Source organism: Chiloscyllium plagiosum, unplaced genomic scaffold (assembly GCF_037043375.1).
Source record: "Chiloscyllium plagiosum isolate Xiang-an unplaced genomic scaffold, Cpla_swu_hap1 HiC_scaffold_26, whole genome shotgun sequence".
NCBI classification, from domain to species: Eukaryota; Metazoa; Chordata; class Chondrichthyes; order Orectolobiformes; family Hemiscylliidae; genus Chiloscyllium; species Chiloscyllium plagiosum.
Genome location: NW_028270164.1, coordinates 29,871,690 through 29,896,645, shown reverse-complemented (window position 1 = coordinate 29,896,645; position 24,956 = coordinate 29,871,690).

The following is a 24,956-nucleotide window of genomic DNA, read 5'->3' as shown; positions in this document are numbered from 1 at the left end:
CGTTTGCTCCAATTTTCTATGTTTCTATGATTCTAAAGTGAATTTTTGCATGGAAAAATCCATTTCTTCTCTTTACCTGAAGAATGTATGTGTGTCTCTGTGTGTATATGAGTATGCATCTACACCTTTTGGGTTTATTAAGAAGGACAAACATTTAAATTTTCAAATTATACATTGTGAATGTTAACCAGTTCTGCATCTTCAATCAAAGGGTTTTATTGTACAATAAATGAATAAGCTTGTGCAATAAATTTAAATCATTTTCTTATCAAAGAAACCTGCTTGATGGATCTTTTTATTCTAAGTCTACCACAGCGAAAACATGTAGTTGGCTAATTGGCTGTTTGATATAATAATTTTTATATTATGTAGTGAGCCATGGAGTGGTGGAACTTGAGAGACTACATTCTCTCATCTATATCATGACAAAGCTTGCAGTGCCCAAGGAGGCCAAACAATATATTGCTAGCCCTTTGCTGGAGTAGTGCAGGACTAATCACACTGACCTGCTTTAACAGCTTTAATGTTAATGAAAAAGATTCTATCGCAGATGAATATATGATGTTGCTGTAATATTGCTAAGTATAAAATATAACATTGCCGACCTCTAGATTGGGTGGAATACAGGGTGAGTCACATCACTTATTTCTACCAGCGAGTGGGGAGAAAAGGAAAAGTCTGTACCCTTGTTCACTGAATCCAGTTGTTGAGTTGTAGCTAGAAATTATATTGTTTTTGGAGACAAAAGACCTGGAAACAGTTTGAGGGAATTCCAGTTCTGATGAAGAGTAACTGGACTCGAAATGTTAACTCTGCTTTCTCCCCACAGGCTGCCATACCCATGGACTTTCTCCAGCAATTTCTGTTTTGGTTTCAGATTGCTGGCATCTGTAGTTCTTTATTTTATTTGATGGAATTCCCTCCCTAACGACATTTTGGGCTTACCTACAGCGCATGGATTGTTACAATTCAAGAAAGCATCTCAGCACCACTTTCTGGAAGGCAACTAGGAATGGGCAATAAATGTTGGCCCAGCCACGTGCCACAAGAGTTTAAAATGGGTCTGCATCAAATCTCTGGCTGAGATCCCTCCTGAATCTACCTTCCTGATTCCTTAATTGTTACAGAAAAGAAAATCATCCAAATTCATAAATTTTCTGCTGTAAAATGTTCAAAGATGTTTTGAAATAAAAGCAAAATATGATGTATCACACTGCCAAACTTCCTCACCTGGGCAATTTCATAAACAGCATAGATGTAACTAACTGAATATCTTTCTAAGTGTCTTAGTATTCATATTGACGAGTAAAATTGGAAGAAGTTTGTTTTGTGAAATGTCCACTTGTCCTTCAATCTCAGACTTATTCTCTCTATCATCCTATACTACTCTTACCATGTGACAAGCATCTCTTTCTTGTTTTGTCTCCTGCTGTAATATCATTTCAATATATTTTCTTCCTATCTTCATAAGTATCGAAAAGTCACTTTACTAGACCGCCTAACAACTTTGTATGGATCACTGAATTTTACTGACAGTGGTCTGTCTTGTAGTGGATATAATACCAACATTTCATCTCCCATCTGAAATGACATGTTTGTTTAATCAATTCTCTCACTTTTGCATGTGTTTTTAAGTATTCCTGCGTGACTTTACATCTTCATGTGAGTCTCTCTAGAAATATAACATATAGTCCAATTCATCTTTTTGGCTTAAGATATTTGCCTTCATCAATTTTAATGGCATCTTCTCTCAAGGCCATAGATCAGTTTGAATATTCATTTGGGAAATTTCTGGTAGCAAATAGTGAGACATTTTATCCTTCATCCCAATCTTCTGGGTATTCATGACAATAGTTTTAATCATTATTCTGAGAGTCTGATTGTATCTCTTCAAATCTCTTAGTATTGTGGATGATTGCTGGTAGACTTAAATCATTTTTACCCAGATTGCTGATTGTGTCTTGAGTGATTTCAGACATGAATTTAGAATCTTGGTCAGATTTCATTTCAATTGGTAGTCTGTAACAAGTAAAAAAGTTGAGTTCATTTTTCCACTGCTATTTTAGCTTTCACTGTCCTTCAAGGAATAGCCTCTAGGAATCGGGTTGCCATAGCTATAATTATAAGAATCTTTTGGATGCCCTGCTTTTGTTTTTGGTAATGGTCCTACACAACCTATGAACAATGGACTGAATGATGAGGTTTACCTACCACTCGGCATGTATGATACATTTTACAGAATTACACTTGATCTGTGACATAGGTGAAGATATAACTTTTACAATAGCCATTTAATTACCCAGGAGTAAGCCAACTACATTTATAGGTATTTCCTTAACAATCCCTATACCCACTGCTCCAGATAATTTGCCACATTCCAATTGCATATTGTACAGTGAAACCAGAATATAGACTTCATCTATCATGTTTAGCAAAATAATTAGGGGTTTAGCAACATCATTGGAAGAAAAAAGTTATTTTCACTCTTGACAAAAATTCTTAGTATCTCTCATCTGCCCTTTTCACTTAACCTGCACTTATACCTCTGTTTCCTGCTTACAATTAAAAGTGTAATTTGATCCATCATGTTTTCAGTTCCCTATCAGAATCACTGTTACAAACCCCAATGAGATTCATAGGCTTCTCTCTCCATTCCAGCAGTCTGAACAATTGTGTCCCACTTTACTACAATGGAAGTACTTTGGCCTTCAATTTTCATCTTCACCTTCAGCACATTCCTTTAGGAGAGGTCCTTCTAGCTGTCCTTTCTTTATCCCAATTGCTTACCTTCCTTTTACTCTCCCATCCTCTATTCTTGTCAAGGTAATGTGGATGATAGGAAAAGGCTTACTTTTGTAAAGGCAAATCAAAGCGGGACTTATATACTTAATGGTGAAACCCTGGAGAGTGTTGCTGAATAAAGAGACCTTGGAGTGCAGGTTCATAGTTCCTTGAAAGTGGAGTCACAGGTAGATAGGATAGTAAAGAAGGCAGTTGGTATGTTCGCCTTTATTGGTCAGTGCATTGAGTACAGGAGATGGGAGGTCATGTTGTGGCTGTAGAAGACATTGTTAGGCCACTTCTGGAATACTGCATGTAATTCTGATCTGCCTGCTATAGGAAGGATGTTGTGAAACTTGAAAGGGTTTAGAAAAGATTTACAAGGTTGTTCTCAGGGTTGGAGGGTTTAAGCTATAGGGAGAGGTTGAGATTATTTTCCCTGGAGCATTGCAGACTAAGGGGTGACTTTACAGAGGTTTATAAAATCACGAAGGGCATGGATAGGGTAAATAGACAAGATCACAAGGGGGGGTGTACAAAACTAGAGGAATAGGTTTAAGGTGAGGGGGGAAAGATATAAAAGGGACTTAAGGGGCAGCTTTTTCACACAGAAGGTGGTGCATATATAGAATGAGCTACCGGGGAAGTGGTGGAGGCTGGTACAATTACAACATTTAACAGGCATCTGGATGGGTATATGAATAGGAAGGGTTTCAAGAAATATGGGCCAAATGATGGCAAATAGAATTAGATTTATTTAGGATATCTGTTCAGCATGGATGAATTGGACTGAAGGGTCTATTTCTATTCTATACATCTCTATGATGTGATAACTCTATCAGCTCACAGCTCTATGACTCTATTACTCTATCAGCTCATAATTATCAGTCAACACTGCTGCCTGTTTTACAGTTACAATTATTTAGTTATCATCATGGGTTCTTAAAAGGTAGCGAGTTTTTAAATTTTTGAATAAAATAATATCTCTGAGGACTTCATGTATGGTTTCAACTTCTAATGCTATTATCCACCTGTTAAAATTATTTTGCTTAACATTTTCAAATTTAGTGTAGGTTTGTCCCGGTTGTTTCCTTAAATTACAAAAATATTGCCTTGTGTTTCAGAAACGAACTCTCATGCCCGTAGTGTAGTGTTTTTTTTCAGATCGTATTATAAACCCTAGAACTTCCTCAGATAGGGAGGCATAAATTTCAAGTGCTATACCTGTCAATTCACTTTACATGAGCAATGTCAGTTTTGTTTTGATCAATTTATTTTGTCTGGCTATTTTTATGAAATAAAGTATGTCTTTATATTCTTTTTGTCAAATCTTAGTAGAACCTGTCCTATTTTAAACATTTCATTATGGATACCATAGGATGAGGATTTTTCTCATTACAGCCTGTATCAGCATCTGACATTAACATTTTAGATTAAATTACATTACATTACAGTGTGGAAACAGGCCCTTCGGCCCAACAAGTCCACACCGACCCGCCGAAGCGTAACCCACCCATACCCCTACATTTACCCCTTACCTAACACTATGGGCAACTTAGTACAGCCAATTCACCTGACCTGCACATCTTTTGGATTGTGGGAGGAAACCCACGCAGACACAGGGAGAACGTGCAAACGCAACACAGTCAGTCAGGCAAGTCAGGCGGGAATTGAACCCGGGTCTCTGGCGCTGTGAGGCAGCAGTGCTAACCACTGTACCACCGTGTCGCCCACAATTTAATCTTATATTTATGATCTCTCTTATCTTCTCTTTCCCTTTCTAAGTTTTCTTGTTTTCATTTCCATTCATTTCCATTTCCATTCTTTTCAAGTTTGTCTCACTTTCCTGGTTTTAAGCTCTCATGTCTTTTTATATCTCTATCTGCTTTAAATGAAATTCAAATTTCATCTGTTCATATTGAAATTCAATATGAACAGATTCTGACGCCTCATTATTTGGAATATCTGTTCCCTCTTGTATCTCAATTAAGACAAAATGCTGTGCTCATCTTTCAATTACTTCTGCCTTCTTTGCTCTGGCAGACAATTCCACTTTTAGACTGGTTGCCAAATCAATCAACCTGGCTTTTGAGATTTCTTGCAAGTTCATCAGGGACAGCTCTTAAGAAACCTAATCAGCTTCTAGAGCTATCTGGTTTTTTTTGTAGTGCAAGACCTGTTGTTTATCCAACCTGTAACACTTATTCTAAGTACATGTACAATCTTACATTATCTTTGTTCCAAAATCCTGGATAAGCCAAACTTTGTCACAATTCACTGGGGGGTAATGTACTGAAAATTAAACCCTGCTATTTTCAGGATCATCACAAATGTGAAAAGACTTAAGGAAATTATCCAATATGCTGAACAGTTGAATCCAGGTTAAATAGAAATCATTCATCATATTTTTATATTTAATGAGGAAATGAAGCTAATTTTTGCAAACAGTTGGCTTTTAAACAATGACAAAAAACCCCACAAATACTAACTTGTATTACTCTATAATTTAAATTCGACCCTTTTTTAAGTAAGTTCCCAATACACATAAAACAGGCACACAATGAGACAACCAAATAATGCTGGTGGGGAAAAACAGAGAAAAATGTCATTGAAGCATAGTTCTGGCACCAGTCTGGATTACAGACATTAATGAGCTATTTCATTCAGTTCCTTTCAACTCTTCAATGAGGACAAGAGGTTATGGACACTCAGCTTCTCAATCTTTCATTCACTGGTTGAAGATTTGTTCTTTCAGTGTCTCTGAAGATGTTTCTTTTTATTTCAAGAAGGAACTTGCACAGGCTCTGAGGAAGAGCACTTTGCTGTTTGGAATATTCTTCACCATTCACAAAAGAGAGAGAAAGGGATATTTTCTCATTCGAGGGGAAAGTGAGGTCTGCAGATGCTGGAGATCAGAGCTGGAAATGTGTTGCTGGAAAAGTGCAGCAGGTCAGGCAGCATCCAGGGAACAGGAGAATCGACGTTTCGGGCATAAGCCCTGAAGAAGGGCTTATGCCCGAAACGTCGATTCTCCTGTTCCCTGGATGCTGCCTGACCTGCTGCGCTTTTCCAGCAACACATTTCCAGCATATTTTCTCATTCACCAATTTAATGCTTCTGTTAGATTGTGCAAACACAAGGCTGTAGCCACTTGTCCAAGAACCATTTGTTATCAACCAGTCCAGACCCCCTCAAAACATTTCAAGAAGATAGCTCAGACCCTAACTTTGCTAATTGTTTTAAATAAGCATTAGTGGATATTCCAGGAGTGATGGTACTGGTCAAACCACTTAGCTTTAAGCAAAACAGAATTTATTTACAAGATTACTGAATGAAACACAAATAACAGAAAACAGATTACCGAATAACTTAAACTCTCCGAAAACCCAATTTAATGGTGCTGTTCCAAATACTTGCAACAATCCCCATAAACACCCCTTGTCGCAAAAGGTAAAATCAAACACAGGTTCTTATAAGATAGAAGTCAGAGAGAGAGAGAGTAACAGCTTGGACCTCCTTCTGTGGGTCCAGCAGCTTTTTTTTCACACTGATACTAAAAAAAACAAGCTAGAGAAAAGCTGAGCTGGGAGAAATGGCCACACCTCTTTCATTGTGCAAGTGTTTATTTATTTAAACCTGAAAGCCTCTGCCTGGGGGAGTATCTGTTAGCTATTATCAAATTGACCCTAAAGCCCTACACCCCAGACATTTTGGAGTCTGTGTCATTTATGACGTCACTTAAAAAAAACAAAGACTGCATACCCTTGTTAAAGGAGCAGCTTTGTCACACCTTGAAGAAATGGTTGATATGCTGGGTATAGCTGAACACACATGAACAACTGGTCCTTGTTGAAAAGGCAATCAAACATTTCTCACTATATAAAACTGCTCCTGGACACAGAACCAAGGTGCATAGCCTCTTTCCATACTGCTTGAATAAGGGGTGCCTTGTAGATGCAAAATACAATGAGCCCCATCAAGTCAAAAATAAGCACTGCAATTTCCACAGTCGTTGTTTTAAAACTGTATATTTTCATTTTTTTTACCACATTCCCAAAACTAAAAGTGGTATTCATAACTAACTTCTATGACAGTGGGGATTTAAGGAAGGGGCTAAACTGGATTATTTACTCTGCACTTCTGGCTGCGGTTGATTACAAATGTATCATCCTTGTGCTTTTCACTGATGTGCTGGGCTACCCCATCACTGAAGATCAGAGTTTTCATTAAGCCTTCTCCTCCCATTAGTTGCTTAATTTGTCCACCATCATTTTTGACTGGGTGAGGCAGGAGTGTCAAATTGTAGAGTGCTTATTCTGTTGGTTATCATTTAAGTAGTCAGTTCTGTATTGTAGTGGTAATAGGCTAGGACCTCATATTTAGATACAGTGCTGCTCATGATAAGATTTTTTTTTGTTCCTCATTGAACCAGATTCACCCCATGGCCTGAAAATAATGGAAGAAGAGTGGGCAAACTGGACCATGAGATTATAGCTTGTAATTTAAAACAATTTTACTTCTGCTGATGATCCATAGCAGTTCACAGATGCATTATTTTACATTGGTCATGGTCTGAATCCATAAGAAATAAGCATGATGTAGAGACACCGGTGTTGGACTGGGGTGAACAAAGTCAGAAGTCACACAAGACCAAGTTATAGTCCAACAGCTCTGAAAGACGAGGTTATAGTCCAACAGCCCCTTTGTCAGCTCTGATAGCTTGTGTGATTTCAAACAAACCTGTTGGACTATAACTTGGTTTCATGTGACTATTGACATATAAAAATAGGAGCAGGTGTAGGCCATCTGACCTCTCAATCCTGCTCTGCCATTCAATAAAACCATGCCTGGCCTTTGTGTCTACCCACCTGCTCATCATCATCCTCAATTCTTTAACTGTTCAAAAATCTACCTTTGCCTTAAAAACATTTAACCAGGTAGCCTCAATTGCTTAACTGGGCAGGGAATTCCACAGATTCACAACCCTTTGGAAGAAGAAGTTTCTCCTGACCTCAGTCCTAAATCTTTGAGACTATGCCCTCTTGTTTGAGTTTCATCTACCAGTGGAAACAACCTCCCTGCTTCTACCTTATCTATTCCCTTCATAGTTTTATATGTTTCCATAAGATCCCCCCATTTTTTCTAAATTCCAATGAATACAGTCCTAGTCTACTCAATCTCTCCTCATTAGCCAATTCTCTCAACTCCAAAATCAACCTAGTCAACCTCCTCTGCACCCCCTCCAGTGCCAATATATCCTTTCTCAAGTAAATAGACCAAAACTGTATTCAGTACCACCCCAATTAGCATAGGACTTTGTCTCAACAAAAACTGTGTGGTGGCTGTGCCAATTAATGCTGTAATGAACAGAAAGCACCAGCAATAGATAGATTGGTGAAGACAAAGTCATGTTAGTTCTCTCTTAATTGTGTTGTACCTTTTGTCAAAGTTTTTCAGTGTAACTGATCAGAGTCTTTATAGCTTGCCATTTTCACTGAAGAAGCTTTTCTCAAGGACACTGGTGAGTTGTTGATGTCAGAAAACAGATTTCACGATTGGTAAATTCAGAATTTACTGCAAACTGACATCTGAACAATCTAAATTTCTAAGTTATTTTTCTACTTGACTCACAACGGTTCTTCGATGCATTTGCAACTAGGCCAGGGAAAACCATAAGACGGGGGTGTATGTTGGGATACCAACTCCACCTGTTTATCCACCTAACCCAACTTGCTTTCTTCCAACTTGCTTCATATTCAACAAGCTGGGAAGTTCTGCCCAATGGTTTAGGTAGACTTCATTTCTGATGCAAGGTTAGTGACAGGAAATGGTATTTTTCTTTAACTCTCTACGTATGCTGCTGAATGTTTCTAACTTCCTTTATTTTTATGTCCACAGCACTGTATTTAGTAGTGGCCACAAAACCTTAGAGATGTTATTCACTTTGAAAGGATTGCAGAGAAAAGTCACCAAGTTTTGAGTTATGCGGATAGACTGTAAAGGCTCAACTTTGATTTCCTGACTTTTGAAAAGTTAAAGCACAATTTCATTGAAGTTTTCAAAATGTTAAGGGGAGGAGATGGGTTTAATAAGGGAAAACCATTCTGATTCCTGACTAAAAACAAAGCCTAAGCAAGCATTTCATGAATAAAGTTGAAAATATGCAGAAAGGGTCAAAGTTTGCAACTCTCTTCTGCAAATGATAGCTCACGGTAATTAATTTTAAATCGAAGATCAATTATGATGGATTCTCTCTTGGCTTTGACAGGTGAGGGTTCAACAAAAAAGAGAAAAGACCAGTTTACAGACTAGATCGATGTCATCTCATGTGTGACATGAATCCAAGTCATGATCTGAAGTCAGTGATGGATGGATGGATGGATGGATGTAAATACTGTAGACATTGGCTTTCCACAATATTTGCTTGTCTTGAAGGCATTTGACTTTGTTTCTCCAAATATTGAAATTGCTTGATGACGTACTTCTTTGGGTCCGTGTAAGTTTTTTTATTTCCCCATTAGTTTGGCTGCAGCTTGCAAGCTCTCAAGCTCAGTTCTGAAGATCAGTGATTTGGACTTAAAACATTAACTTTTTTTGTCTCTCCACAGATGCAGCAGATGTGTTAAACATCTCCTGCATGTTCAGTTTTCATTTCAGAGCTCCAGTATACACACTATATCATTTACATTTATGTAAAGTGTAAGGTTGGCCATCAAGTTTTCTTTAAGCTAAAATTAGGACTGTCTTATGATGCATGTTCCCATGCTCAGCTGATGATTGAGCATTTCCATTGCTATCTGGGAATTGTCCATTCAAACTGTATGACTGATCCAGCAAAGCTCAGCTCTGATGTAGCCAATTCTTTATCAGGAGCACATTCAACTTAAAAAAAAAAATTAAAAGCACAGCTGTTTAATTGACAGTTTTCAAAAATTGGCCAAAGTCTGCTTCGCAGTAATCTATGGGCCATGGAAAACCTGACATACATTGAGGGATACTTCAATACACAGGAAACTGGCCATACAATAAAAATGTTCCTACAAGAAATATATCTTACAGATTTGGAGCCATTGTAACTGAGTGTGCCCTTTCCCATGGAGATGTGAGTCACAGAGAACTGATCTGATATAAACAGTATCTTCTGCTTTCATTTGTTGACAGATGCTCATTGAGTTGCTATTATAGGTTAAAATAAAAATATTTGTAACAATCTTTGGCCTGTATGTGATTTTTGGGGTTTTTACGATGTGTGTCACAGTGTATCAGAGTAGTATTAAAACAAGGAAGCAAAATGAACAAGAAAACAGCAACTAATAGCGTGATAGTAAACATTGCTGAGCTCTCAGAGTTATGAGTATGACATTGGTTTTTTTAAGGAAAAGGCAGAATACTGACATTTTAATCTCACTTGTAAGTACAGACGATTCTACATTAAAAATGGGAACAGGTTGCTCAGATTTGCACATATAACAATGTTACAATAAATTATTTGAAAAGTTGTAAGACTTGATCAATTTGGACGGTTCAGAGATGGGAGAGTTGTTTGGGTGGATTGGGTGTGAATTCACTTACCTACACTGTTGAGCATGTTCTCAAAGGAAAAGAAAAGTCTGCAAAGTGTGCACCACTTTGCAAGAACCTCAGCATTGGGAATTTTGACTTGCTACATGCTGCCTGTAAATGGATCTCACAGTGAAGATGGACTGCTTCTAGCTCCTTTATGCGTTGTCAATAGCGCAGCCAAATTTCACACCTATCGAGTTTTGATGTAAAAAGCCACTGCCTGGTAGACCCTGATCTTTGTTCTGAGACAAAGTCCACGCTCTTTCTAAAGTCTGTGTATGTGGACCTGCCAAACACTGAGCCAAGCAAAGATGATTTTAGCACCTAGTGTGGCATTATTGGAAAGGATGCACTTAAAATAGTAGAAGATGGCAGCTGGTAAGCCCAGAGCAAGACTCTGGCAGTGATGTAGAGGAGGCGGCTGGTGCTGAGGTGAGCACGGGACCCAGCATCAGCTGCTACATCAGTGGAGGCGACGTCGGTGAGATAAAACCTGTTGTGTAAGATGGCATGGGGGAGCGGCGAAGTGGTTCTGGAAGGATTATGGATCCTGTTTAAGCAATAATTTTCTTTTATTATTCTTAAACTATTCAAAATGGCATCAGAATCATGGCAATGTTATTTTACTGTATTTTTCATTATAAATTACAAGTAACAATAAAAACAAACTATTCATTCAGCTTCTTTACTAAACAGAGGTATGTGTTGTTGATAGTGACTCTGGGATCTTGGACAATGTGGCAGTTGTAGAGCAATGTAAGCTTTGTATGTACCTCAGACATTGTCAGGCCAAAGGATTTTGAGGCTAGAGCAAAGTGATCAACAAGTAACTGAACATCCTCCAGAGTTTATGCTATAACTGTGCAGTCATCCACCTGTTATAGCTTCTGCATTGATATAAATACACTTCATGCTACTTGTCCCAATGTGTTTTTTTTAACCTGGTACTCCTGTTCTTCCTATTAGACCTACTTAACTTAATCTCTATCTTTTCTTCAATCACTCCACATGCTGATGGACTGCTCCGTTTCCCCCCCTACCCCGTCAACTTAAACCCTTCTCAGTCACACTGCCAAACGTCTCTGCGAAAATATTGATCCCCCTCCAGTTTAGGAGCAACTAATACCTCTTGTACATGTCCTTCCTGTCTGGAAGAGATTCCAATGATCCAGATATCTGAAGCTCTCCCTCCTACACCAGCCCTTTAGCTACACATTCAGTTGCATTATCTTTCTATTTCTGGCCTCACTCATGTGTGGCACAGAGAGTATTTCCAAGATTAGAACCCTAGAGGTGCAGTTTTCAAATTTCTACTTAAATCCCTAAATTCCCTTTGCAGGACCTCATCACCCCTCCTGCCAATGCTGTTAGTATCAGTATAATCACGTACTCTGACTGCTCACCCTCCATGGTTGAGATATCCTTAACCCTGGCACCAGAAAGGCAACACACCATCCTGGAATCTGTCACTGACACAGTAGCACCTATCTGTGCCCCTGACTATAGAGTCCCCTATTACTACAGTCCAAGCCTCCCGAATGTACAATAGAGCAAATCGTGGAACCATTGATCTGGCTACTACTGTTGCTTTCTCCTCAGAAGCCATCACCCTCCAACAGTATCCAAAACCATATGCTTGTTTGAGAAGGCAGTAGCCACAGGGGAGGACTATATTACCCTCCCTGATGATCATATATCCGCCTGGTTGAACCTCTCGTGTGACCACGTCCCTGAAACTGCTATCTATAAAACATTGTGCCTCCTGTATGCTTCTCTGTGATTCCAACTGAAACTCCAAAGTGTTCTGAGAGAAGCTGCAGGTGGACATATTTCCTACAGGCACAGTTGTCAGGGACTTTTGACTTGTCCCTGATCTTCCACGTCTCATGGGAGGAACATACCACTGCATTAACTGCCTTTACTACCCCTCTAGTAACTACTGGATTAAAAGAAAAAGAAAGACCTTACATTGACATCCCTAAGTGCTGCTCTCCTTCCTTAGTGAAGCCCGAAGCTCATCAAAGCCCACATGTTGACCTCAATATCAGCATTTTGAAATCACTGCTGAGGCTCTGTTGTTTTGAAGTCACAACCACATTTTCAACAGGCTGTCACTTTCTGTTTTTTTTTTGGTTTGAGGGAAAGGGAGAGAGGGAAGCACCACAGTAATGTAATGTTTGGGACTTCACTGTTCTTTAACACTGGATCTTGTTCCTATGATATCAGGTATCAACTCGCATCATGTGTCATCAAACATGTTCAACTTGAAGAATGTGAAGTAAGAAAAGAATTCTGAATAAGTGATTGAATTTTTCTTTCAAATAAATAATTTTAAGAGTTTTGACTTTGTAAAGTATTATGGATCCTAAAGCTGACAAATTTACCAAGTGGAAAACTGATTCGCATTCTGTATAGGAATGTGTAAACACCAGAAAGAAGTAGAAAGTCTCATTATTGGACTTCCTCAGACACAGAATTGTTCCTCATATCTAAATTGCCTCGAATTGAATGTGCATGCATTTAATCAATCAACCTGAACAACCTTGGGCTTAGTGTTATGAATCAGATTAAATTTGAATGTTCACAAATAACCTTAAAATTCTGGTCAGTTGGACTCCTAATTAATTTTGGTGCTTCACCTACCCATCAAATACTTCAATATTAATAAATGTCAACTTGGAAGTTGTTTCTTGATATCAAAGTCAGAGACCTGGTGATTTTATTCATCGGCTTATGCTAAACAGCTCAGCTGTAATGTTCCTCCTGTTAAAACATGTAACAATGGTGAACAATGTTACTTCTGAAATCTTGTATTTTGTGTTTGTTTTGATTTCATGTGTAAAATGCTGAGGAAGCGAATGTTATTTCAAAAATATTTTTGCTGCATAAAACTTCTTTTAAACCTTCATCAATAATAAAATGGAACGTTGTTCCCAGTCCCTGACTTGGATTTTTATTTTGATGTACCACCTTCTGTATAGAATTTAGGTGGCCTCATAGTAAACAGCATATTTCTTAGCTCTGAAGTTTCAGTCATTTATAATCTACTGGCATGTAATAACAAACACTACAAGGTGTCAGAAATAGATAAAACATATCTATGATTTTACCTGAATGTTTTAGAAAAGAATATAGATAAGAAGAGGAAACATTTAAAGCTACCTTCCTGCAACCATATTTGATTTTTTAGTCAAAGTGACATGATCCTATTCCTACTTTATATGTGATTGATTCAGTCCTGGTCCAGCACTGCTCTAAAAGAAAGAACTGCAGCTTTTTTTTTTATTTAATGTAGTTACTTAAGGTTAAAAATGTAAATGTCAAGCACTAGGAATGAAATTGCTTTACAGGTCTTTGAGTCTATCCTTCAAGTGTACCCTTCTCAGCAACTAGAAATGGCAGGTAATCTAGTAGGCAATTGGGAAAGCTTTAGCAGGATATGGGACAGTTATGAGATTGCAACAGGAGTCAATTCAGCAGCAGAGATATCAGGTGTACACTCCTGATTATGAGTATTGGTGGAGAGGCACTGAAATCCTAGATAGGAAACAAATGAAGATACTTCTAACATTGACATTACTTTTACCAAGACAAAACAATTCTGTGCTGGGGAATCACTGAGTTGCATTTATATAGCACTTTTCAGGACCACCAGATGTCTTAAAGTGCTTTACAGCCAACAAAGAACTTTCGAAGTGTAGGTTTACTACTTTAGTATAATAAACAGAGCAGTTAATTTGTGCTTACCAAACTCCCACAAACAGCAATGAGATTATGACTGGATAAACTGTTCTTGTGATTGAGGGATAAACATTGACCAGGATATCAGTTCTAACTTCCCTGCTCTTCTTCGGGTTAGTGTCTGGGCAGCTTTTACATCCACCCAAGCAGGTAGATGGTACCTTGGTGTCTGAAAGACAACACCTCTGGCAGTTAGAAACATGGAAGCATAGAAAATAGGTGCAGTAGTAGGCCATTCAGCCCTTCAAATCTGCACCACAATTATGGCTGATCATGCAATGTCAGCATCCCCTTCCTGCCCTCTCCTCATACCCTTTGATCCCTTTAGCCACAAGAGGCATGTCCAGCTCCCTCTTGAATATATTCAATGAACTGGCCCCATCAAATTCCTGTTGGTGAGAATTCCACAGGTTCACAATTCTCTGAGTGAAGAAATTCTTCCTCATCTCAGTCCTGAATGGCTTACCTTTTATTATTTTTCTGGACTTCCCCAACATTGGGGACATTATTCCCACATCCAGCCTGTGCAATCCCATCAGGATTTTATACATTTCTATTAGATTCCCCCTCTTTCTTCTAAATTCCAGTGAATACAAGCTCAGTCAATCCAATCTTTCCTCATGTCTGTCCTGCCATCCTGGGAATCAGAGTTGAAAAGTGTGGCGCTGGAAAAGCGCAGCAGGTCGGACAGTATCCAAGGCGCAGGAGTGTTGACGTTTTGGACATAAGCTCTTCATCAGGCCATTGACTGTCCTGTGCCTTGGATGCTGCCTGACTGGCTGTGCTTTTCCATCGCCATGCTTTTTGATTCTGACTCTCCAGCATCTGCTCTCCTCATTTTCTCTATCCCAGGAATCAGTCTGGCGAACCTTTGCTAGACTTCTTCAATAGCAAGAATGTCCTTCCTCAGATTAGGAGACCAAAACAAGGTGTGGCCTCACCAAGGCTCTGTATAACATCAGCAAGACACCTGACACTCAAATCCTCTTACTTTGAATGAAAGTTTGCCACTGGCATTATCTGTCAGAGCTGCAAGGATCATCAGCCTTGGTGTTTGTTTCAAGTCACAAAGTTGAAATAGAAAAGCTTCCAACCCAATGATGCTTCATTCCACTGGTACTAAACATTCAACAACAAAAATAGCTAATCCTGAAGAGACAAATTTCTTACAGAGAATCATCCTTATTTAACATTCCAAACCACAGAAAACCATCAAGAACTGAACTCTGTCTTGAAATGATAATGTTCCAGACTTGCTTATTAAACAATGGGAAGCAGGAATGCCTTGCTTTTAACAGGGTAGCCTTTGCTTCTGAAATGTCTCTCTGGGGAATAACATGTTTTATCAACAAGTCCTTAGCTGCTCTGGACTTGATCTGCCTTTGTTAGTCCACACAATATAAGTCCCAGAGAGGAACCAGCCAGTGGCTGGATTCAATGGTGGTGCACTCTGTTTAAGGGAACTGAACTACTGCCTCATGAGACTCAGCTTACACCCTAATGCTGTTCTCTGTTATTCCACCCAAGGACCTCACTTCCTTGGAGGCTCTCCTCCTCCAGCCCGTGTTTCATCCTACTGCTGTAGCCTGTGGCTCCAACCCCACTCAACGCCTGCCAATCCTGCCAAGGACACCACTCCATTTGAAATCTTCCCATTCCTGATCCTCTCACCTGCAATACCACTTGCTATTGGACACGTGGCCAATGGCTGCCACAACAATCAGGACGCCATGTGCAAAGCATGGTGCCAGCGCTGTAAAAGCTGCAGCCCCAATAATATTGTGCCACATGATTCGAAGGCCACTACTAAGGGCATGCCATACCAATGATAAATTCAAATGGGCAGATTATAACATGATACAAAATTTAACACTGATTTCATGCTTAACATGCCAGTTTAAGATTCATAAGCCTTTGCAGTTGAGATACATTTTACTTGTTTTTGCTTCCACAGAATGCATGGAGGCATTGTGTTCAGTGCTGCTCGAAGAGATTTAGGGTTCAGTGGGAAATGGTGCTCAACTTTGAGAAGGATTTTGGAAGAGTCTGAAGACCTGTTGGTGGAATGCTAACCTCCAGGAGCTACAGTAACATTCCTGATGAAGGGCTTATGCCCGAAATGTCAATTCTCCTGCTCCTCGGATGTTGCTTGACCTGCTGTGCTTTTCCAGCGTGATACTTTTTTACAACAGGTCCTTTGAGACAAGGGAATAAAACACAGAGGTACAGCTTCATGCAGAGGGAGGAGTAAGAGGGATCTGAATAAAAGCTTGTACCCAGCATGTGTTTACATGGAACATTTCTCTTAAGCTACTGCTCAACTAGGCATAGTGTCTGAGGTAGCTACTCTACCACCTTCCACAGCCGGATTGACAGCTTCACAACTTCAGTTTCTATTCCAGTGAGTTCCTGCGGGCTGGAAAAGGCAAATATTCTCAATGCATGCCACATTTGAGTGGTCACAGAGACCCCGTAGGCAGGAGAGGAGTGTTTCTGTTTATTTGCATCAGCGAACAGAGTTCCCAATGGCACATGTAGATCTGCAAACCCCACCTATCACCGGAGAGATATACTACAACCACATGGATTACCAATCACTCGGTATGTAGTTTGTGTGTATGACTATACATGGAACATGATGTCGATGAATCCTTGTAGTAATTGCAAAGTTTTCACCTTGACTTGCATTTGATCCATCACAGTGAATCAGAGGTTGTCTACTTGGTGGTGAGGGCTACTTGCTCTATATCCTGTTAATAACTTCCACTCACCCTTGATCCTCACCTTCCCCTTCTTTACCACACCATGAGTACAATGAGGGACATTCTGCCACTGGGAATGTCCTAGAGCAAACACTGTCTGCATATCCAAGGATAAAGACCTTCAGTCCATCCTAGAGCATGAGTCCAATTTAATGCCATTCTGCTGCATTCTGCATAATTTTGTTGCTGTGATGGCACAGTCCTTGCCACCAGGCCTGTGAGGGACAGCTCTAGTGGATAAGGAATGGGCAGAGATAGAGGAAACACCTTTTAAATCCTGTTGGGATTCACGATCAACCTATTCAACTAGTTTAACCAAAATCCCTATCTGCACATCAGCATTGTTTTAACATTCCTCTCCTTTTCATTTCTATGTTGCAGACTGTCACAGTGTTCTCCTGAACAAAGTACTAAAGTTAAAAATATTGCAGGAAAAATAATTCAAAACAATTTCATCCAACAATGCTTCTGAAAACACTTCCAATGATAAGCTGAACTATTCTCCTTTTTAGCAGGTGCCTTTGTTTGATCTAGTGTTCCTGTGCAGGGTTACTCCAATATCAATAGAGGACTGATGGAAGATTGTTAACTTTCAATGGAGGAGACTGCCAATGACCCTGCAGCATGATCTCAAGGAGCTCTGGAACTTTGTGGCTTGGCTTCAAACTGCATGCAGTACATTGGCGTGTGCTATGACCAGGTGAGCAGGTGTGAATCAGCTCACCTTTTCCTACCTCCCCAGTTTGTCCCAGTAATGATTTAAGCTCTTTTTAGCAAGTAGCCACAGCTTTCACCAAGTAAAATGTGAGTAACTCATTTTTGTTGCAGCACTCAGGAGCCAGTCACAAGATTTACTTAATTAAAAGGAACAAGTTTATTATTTATGATGTAAAATATTTGCCTTTCAAGCATATAAATATGCACGCACATGCACACACATACATACATAGGCACATACATATATGTACATATACACAAACACACACACACACATGCGTGCACGCATACATATATGCACACACACATACAAGCACACATATGTATACACTCACAGACATACACACACCCACATGCATAGACACACATATGCGCGCACATACACATACACACACTCACTGTCATACACACGCACATTGCCACTTGCATAGATACGCATACATATCTACAGATACGAACACACATGTATGCACGCACACGCACAGACTCATACATCTATGTACATACACACATATACATGGATTTATGAAGGTGAAATCATGCTTGACTAATCTTCTGGAATTTTTTGAGGATGTAACTCTGAAGATGGATGAGGGAGATCCAGTAGATGTAGTGTACCTGGACTTTCAGAAAGCTTTTGATAAAGTCCCACATAGGAGGTTAGTGAGCAAAATTAGGGCGCATGGTATTGGGAGCAAAGTACTAACTTGGATAGAAAGTTGGTTGGCTGATAGGAAACAAAGAGTAGTGATAAACGGCTCCATTTCAGAATGGCAGGCAGTGACCAGTGGGGTACCGCAGGGATCAGTACTGGGACCGCAGCTTTTTACAATATATGTTAATGATATAGAAGATGTTAGTAGTAACATTAGCAAATTTGCTGATGATACAAAGCTGGGTGGCAGGGTGAAATGTGATGAGGATGTTAGGAGATTACAGGGTGACCTGGACAAGTTAGGTGAGTGGTCAGATGCATGGCAGATGCAGTTTAATGTGGATAAATGTATGGTTATCCACTTTGGTGGCAAGAACAGGAAGGCAGATTACTACCTAAATGGAATCAATTTAGATAAAGGGGCAGTACAGAGAGATCTGGGTGTTCTTGTACACCAGTCAATGAAGGTAAGCATGCATGTACAGCAGGTAGTGAAGAAGGCTAATAGTATGCTGGCCTTCATAACAAGAGGGATTGAGTATAGAAGCAAAGAGGTTCTTCTGCAGCTGTACAGGGCCCTGGTAAGACCACACCTGGAGTACTGTGTGCAGTTCTGGTCTCCAAATTTGAGGATAGACATTCTGGCTATTGAGGGAGTGCAGCATAGGTTCACGAGGTCAATTCCTGGAATGGCGGGATTAACTTACACTGAAAGACTGGAGCGACTGGGCTTGTATACCCTGGAGTTTAGAAGACTGAGAGGGGATATGATTGAGACATATACGATTATAAAAGCATTGGACACTCTGGAGGCAGGAAACATATTTCCGCTGATGGGTGAGTGCCGAACCAGAGGACACAGCTTAAAAATACGGGGTAGACCATTTAGGACAGAGATGAGGAGAAACTTCTTCACTCAGCGAGTGGTGGCTGTGTGGAATGTTCTGCCCCAGAGGGCAGTGGAGGCGCAGTCTCTGGATTCATTTAAGAAAGAGTTGGATAGAGCTCTCAAGGATTGTGGAATCAAAGGTTATGGAGATAAGGCAGGAACAGGATACTGATTAAGGATGATCAGCCATGATCATATTGAATGGTGGTGCAGGCTCGAAGGGCAGAATGGCCTATTCCTGCACCTATTGTCTATTGTCTATACGTACACATGCACACATGCACGCAGACACACCTAGATATGCACACAAACATACACACACTCACCGTCATACACATGCACACAGCCACATGCATAGACACACACACATACATATCTACACACACATATACAGGTGTATACTCATACACACGCGCACGCTTATGCACACTCTCAAAGTCACAAAAGGAATCTAAAAGAATCAAAGCTTTGAGTCCCTTGGTGTCCTTGAAGTGTAACGCTTTACCCTGATGTGGTTAGTTGGTTTCTGGCACTGTCAGCAGCAGAGAATATTGCTGGCATCATATATGTCCTCAGTTTCCTGACCTTTCTTTCCAATCAGTGTTGTCACTGGACTTCTCTTTTTGGTGAGACAAAGAGAGAAAGAAACCTTTTTCCAGCCTGCTTTAGTTCTACAATCAAAATTCCATCTCTTCTTCTATTTTCTATAAGTGTCTTTGAAAACAAGAGAGTTGCATATTTTGTCTGTTGATTTTTAAACATTTTTCAGGTATTATTAAACCTCACTGGGGTAACACAGTAGAAATCATTCCTGTAATTCCTAGAGTCAACACAAAGATTAACGATATTCCATAAGTACACAAAATTCCATCTTCACCTGTATTTGTGACACAGGTTGACAGAAAGTTCTACAGGAAGTCCAAGGTGGGAGGGAATGAATGTTGTACTGGGTAACCTGGACTATCAGGGTGAACCTGTGACTCACTGAGAAATGTGACCTGCATTGCTTTCCATCACCATTTAGATTACAATTGTACAATGGAAATGAAAAATGGCTGACACCAAACCAGCAGTGGATGGATTAAGTACTTTCATTTTCTGTCTGAGGATGTGGGTTCCACTTGCGAGTAATGTGCGCCCTTTCATATGGCAATTGCACTAGTTAGGCCCTTACACATTACAGATTAAAGACTCCTACAATCATTGTATCTTGCATGAAGCATATATTGAACACAATCCATCTTGAATAGATCATTGGTCTTTATGACTTGATCACAGTTACCTCAATATGGTAGAGGGAATCACAGGTGACCTTAAAAGTCTCACCTGTGAGCAATAATTCTTTTTTGTTTGATTTTTCACAAATACAAACCAAAGTCTCAAAGCTGCACAAGGGCAAGGAACTGGATTCTTGTCACCATGAACTGTAACTATTTGACAACATACCCTTTTATGCAATGTTGCCTTTACTGGGGAGGGAGTGGGGTGTGGGGGTTCTTTGAGATGGAGGGTGTTGTGAGGCTGTGAATTCAACAATTCTACTGTAGTTACAATCTGTGCCATAGCTTCTGCTGCATACTTTGGCATAAAGGTCCACTACATCAAAGATCCATGGCAATGCATTCTATGGCCTTACTTGCCTAAGTCCATTATGTTTGACAGTGTGGAGGGCTATGTTAAACTGTCATTTCTGTGGGATGTGAGTGCTGAGTACTTGCATTACTAAGAATTTGTTCTGATTCTGATACTCCTCCAAGGGGTCTTCAGAACAGGATTTGCGAGTTTACAAGTCCTGCTCCAACAGATGGTACCATTCTGTGATGGTGACACAAAACATCCTCACACAGAAATGGTGCACTTTTTTTTAGGATGGTTGACCATCCTATCACAATGGATGTCAACATGACATTTGCGCTAAATTTTTATGCAACTGGTTGCTTCCAAGGATCCACTGTGACCTGTGGAATCTCTCAGTATTCAACAGCAGGCATATCAAGGCTGTTACTGTTGCAATTTCTGGTGGCCACACTGCTTTATCTTGTTTCCCCATGACGCAGCAATGACGCAATAGTCTTTGCCAATATTGCTGGATTTCTCCTGTGCAGGGCACTATGCACTCTGCACACGTTGTGTTGAGAGCAGCATACATAAGCAGTTGACTTCATCCAATAGACAAGACTTCCATTCAATAAATATACAAGTCATCTGTGATCTTTGGTGCAACATTTTCGAGATCTGTGCCAAAATCACTGGAAGTTGCAATGATGCCTATATTCTTGATAACTGTTAAGTTCCTGCTTAAGTTCAACAGCTGGCTGCCTTACAAGGATGGCTGTTGGGAGACAATGCCTACTCTCTATGACTATAGCTGAATGACTTTGTTCCACATCGCCAGTGTGAGGCAGAACCTAAAAATTGCAGCTTATTCTTTCGCCCCTAGAGCCAGACTGAACCACTTCATAGACCTTCTGAAGATAAGGTTCTGATATTTGGATTGGCTTATTGGGTGCTTGCAGTAAATCTAGACAGAGTCTGCTGCATATTCCTTTCATACTATGGTCACTGAACCAGAACTAGCAAAGAGAGGATGTGATGGACGATGGCAAGCCAGGAGAGAGGATGCAGACTTCTGTGGAGGATGTGGAGGACATGGAGCAGGAAGAACATCACCTTCAGTAAGATGGAGCTGTGTAGAGTCGGGCACAGCAAGCCATACAACCCACTGCCAATAAATGTAAGAACATCATTCATTGACTGAAATTTTATGTTGACCAAAAGGCAAGCAGTCCTTGATATTCTCAGAAATAAATGTAGGTCTTCTCCCCTTCTTTCCTCACTTTTCCTGTTGCTCATTAAAACTTGATGCCATCAGAAGTTTGAAGATTTTAGTATATGTGATGCTCTCACACTGAACAATGGCAAGATATTATGCCATGCTGGGCACTGGGAAAGGAGTAGCACTCCTTTGAACAGGGTTCGAATGTGATCACTAGAGCCACCTGCTTCATTCTTCACTCTCGCAGCTGCAGTTTCTGTAACAGTCCATCAGCCAGGAGACGATGTAAAGGGCTAATCCATTTATAACTGGGAGGATCTTTTTCCAAGGAGGTGTCACCTGTGCCATCAGAAGGTTTCCTTTCTCATTTCCCTCCCTCTATATGTACTGTAAAGGATTATTTGTGGCTGGCAATATTTGACCTAGTGCACAGTTGGACTTTATATATGGTTCTGGCAATGTGAATCCCATGTGGCAGTGGCAAGTACTTCTGGCGCTGCTGAGAGCAAGGAAGCACAGAGCTGCAGTTATGTGGTGCTTACATTATGAGTGTCTACGAAGAATTACATATGATAACTCGCTAGATCATGGAGAGAAAGCCTTCATGAAACTCCAAGAAATTGTCCCAGCCAGTTCTTGGTTGAAACTTTATTGCTGGAACAGCACAGCAGGTCAGGCAGCATCCAGGGAACAGGAGATTCGACGTTTCGGGCACAGGCCCTTCTTCAGGAATGTGCAGAGAGTGTTCAGCAGGAGAAGATAAAAGGTAGGGAGGAGGGACTTGGAGGAGGGACATTGGAAATGTGATAGGTGGAAAGAGGTCAAGGTGAGGGTGATAGGTCGGAGTAGGATGGAGGCGGAGAGGTCAAGAAGAAGACTGCAGGTCAGGAAGGCGGTGCCGGGCTGGAGGGATTCGGCTGAGACAAGGTGGGGGGAGGGGGGATGAAGAAACTGGTGAAGTCCAAGTTCATCCCCTGTGGTTGGAGGGTTCCCAGTCGGAAGATAAGACGCTCCTCCTCCGACCGTCGCGTTGTTGTGGTTTGGCGGTGGATGAGTCCAATGACCTGCATATCCTCGGTGGAGTGGGAGGGGGAGTTGAAATGCTGTGCTACAGGGTGGTTGGGTTGGTTCGTCCGGGTGGCCCAGAGGTGCTCTCTGAATCGCTCCGCAAGTAGGCGGCCTGTCTCCCCAATATAGAGGAGGCCACACCGGCTGCAGCGGATGCAGTAGATGATGTGGGTGGAGGTGCAGGTGAATCTGTGGCGGATATGGAAGTTTCCTTTGGGGCCTTGGAGAGAAGTGAGGGGGGAGGTGTGGGCGCAAGTGTTGCACCTCCTGCGGTTGCAAGGGAAGGTGCCGGGAGTGGAGGTTGGGTCGGTGGGGGGTGTGGATCTGACAAGGGAGTCGCGGAGGGAGTGGTCTCTACGGAAAGCTGATAGGGGAGGGGAGGGAAATATATCCTTGGTGCTGGGGTCTGTTTGGAGGTGGCGGAAGTGACGGCGGATGATGCGCTGTACATGGAGATTGGTGGGGTGGTAGGTGAGGACCAGTGGGGTTCTGTCCTGGTGGCGGTTGGAGGGGCGGGGCTCAAGGGCGGAGGAGTGGGAAGTGGAGGAGATGCGGTGGAGGGCACCGTCGACCACGTCGGGGGGGAAATTGCGGTCCTTGAAGAAGGAGGCCATCTGTGTTGTACGTATTTTGAACTGGTCCTCCTGGGAGCAGATGCGGCGGAGACGAAGGAATTGGGAGAATGGGATGGCGTTTTTACAGGGGGCAGGATGGGAGGAGGTGTAGTCCAGGTAGCTGTGGGAGTCGGTTGGTTTGTAGTAGATGTCCGTGTTGATTCGGTCGCCTGAGATAGAAACAGAAAGGTCTAGGAAGGGGAGGGAGGAGTCCGAGACTGTCCAGGTGAATTTGAGGTCGGGGTGGAAGGTGTTAGTGTAGTGGATGAACTGTTCAACCTCCTCGTGGGAGCACGAGGTAGCGGCGATACAGTCATCAATGTAGCGAAGGAAAAGATGGGGGGTGGGGCCAGTGTAGTTGCAGAAGATGGATTGTTCCACATACCCTACGAAGAGGCAGGCATAGCTGGGGCCCATGCGGGTGCCCATGGCTACTCCTTTTGTTTGGAGAAAGTGGGAGGATTGGAAAGAAAAGTTGTTCAGGGTGAGGACCAGTTCGGTCAGTCGAAGGAGGGTGTCAGTGGAAGGGTACTGTGTGGTACGGCGGGAAAGGAAGAAGCGGAGTGCTTTGAGTCCTTCGTGATGGGGGATGGAGGTGTACAGGGACTGGATGTCCATGGTGAAGATGAGGCGTTGGGGACCGGGGAAGCGGAAATCCTGGAGGAGGTGGAGGGCGTGGGTGGTGTCACGAACGTAGGTGGGGAGATCTTGGACTAATGGGGACAGGACCGTGTCGAGGTATGCCGAGATGAGTTCGGTTGGGCAGGAGCAGGCTGAGACGATGGGTCGTCCGGGGCAGTCAGGTTTGTGGATTTTGGGCAGGAGGTAGAAACGGGCGGTGCGGGGTTGTGGGACTATGAGGTTGGAGGCGGTGGATGGGAGGTCCCCTGAGGTGATGAGGTTATGGATGGTCTGGGAGATGATGGTTTGGTGGTGGGGGGTGGGGTCATGGTCAAGGGGACGGTAGGAGGAAGTATCTGCGAGCTGGCTTTTGGCCTCAGCGGTGTAAAGGTCAGTGCGCCAAACTACTACTGCGCCTCCCTTGTCAGCTGGTTTGATGGTGAGGTTGGGGTTGGAACGGAGGGAGTGGAGGGCTGCGCGTTCCGAGGGTGAGAGATTGGAGTGGGTGGGAGGGGTGTGGGAGTTCAGGTAGCGGTTAATATCGCGGCGGCAGTTTGCTATGAAGAGGTCGAGGGCAGGTAGGAGGCCAGCACGGGGTGTCCAGGTGGACGGGGTGTGTTGGAGGTGGGAGAAGGGGTCGTCAGAGGGTGGGCGAGAGTCTTGATTGAAGAGGAAGGCACGGAGGCGAAGGCGGCGGAAGAATTGTTTGATGTCACTCCGTGTATTGAATTCATTGACCCGAGAACGTGTGGGAACGAAGGTGAGACCT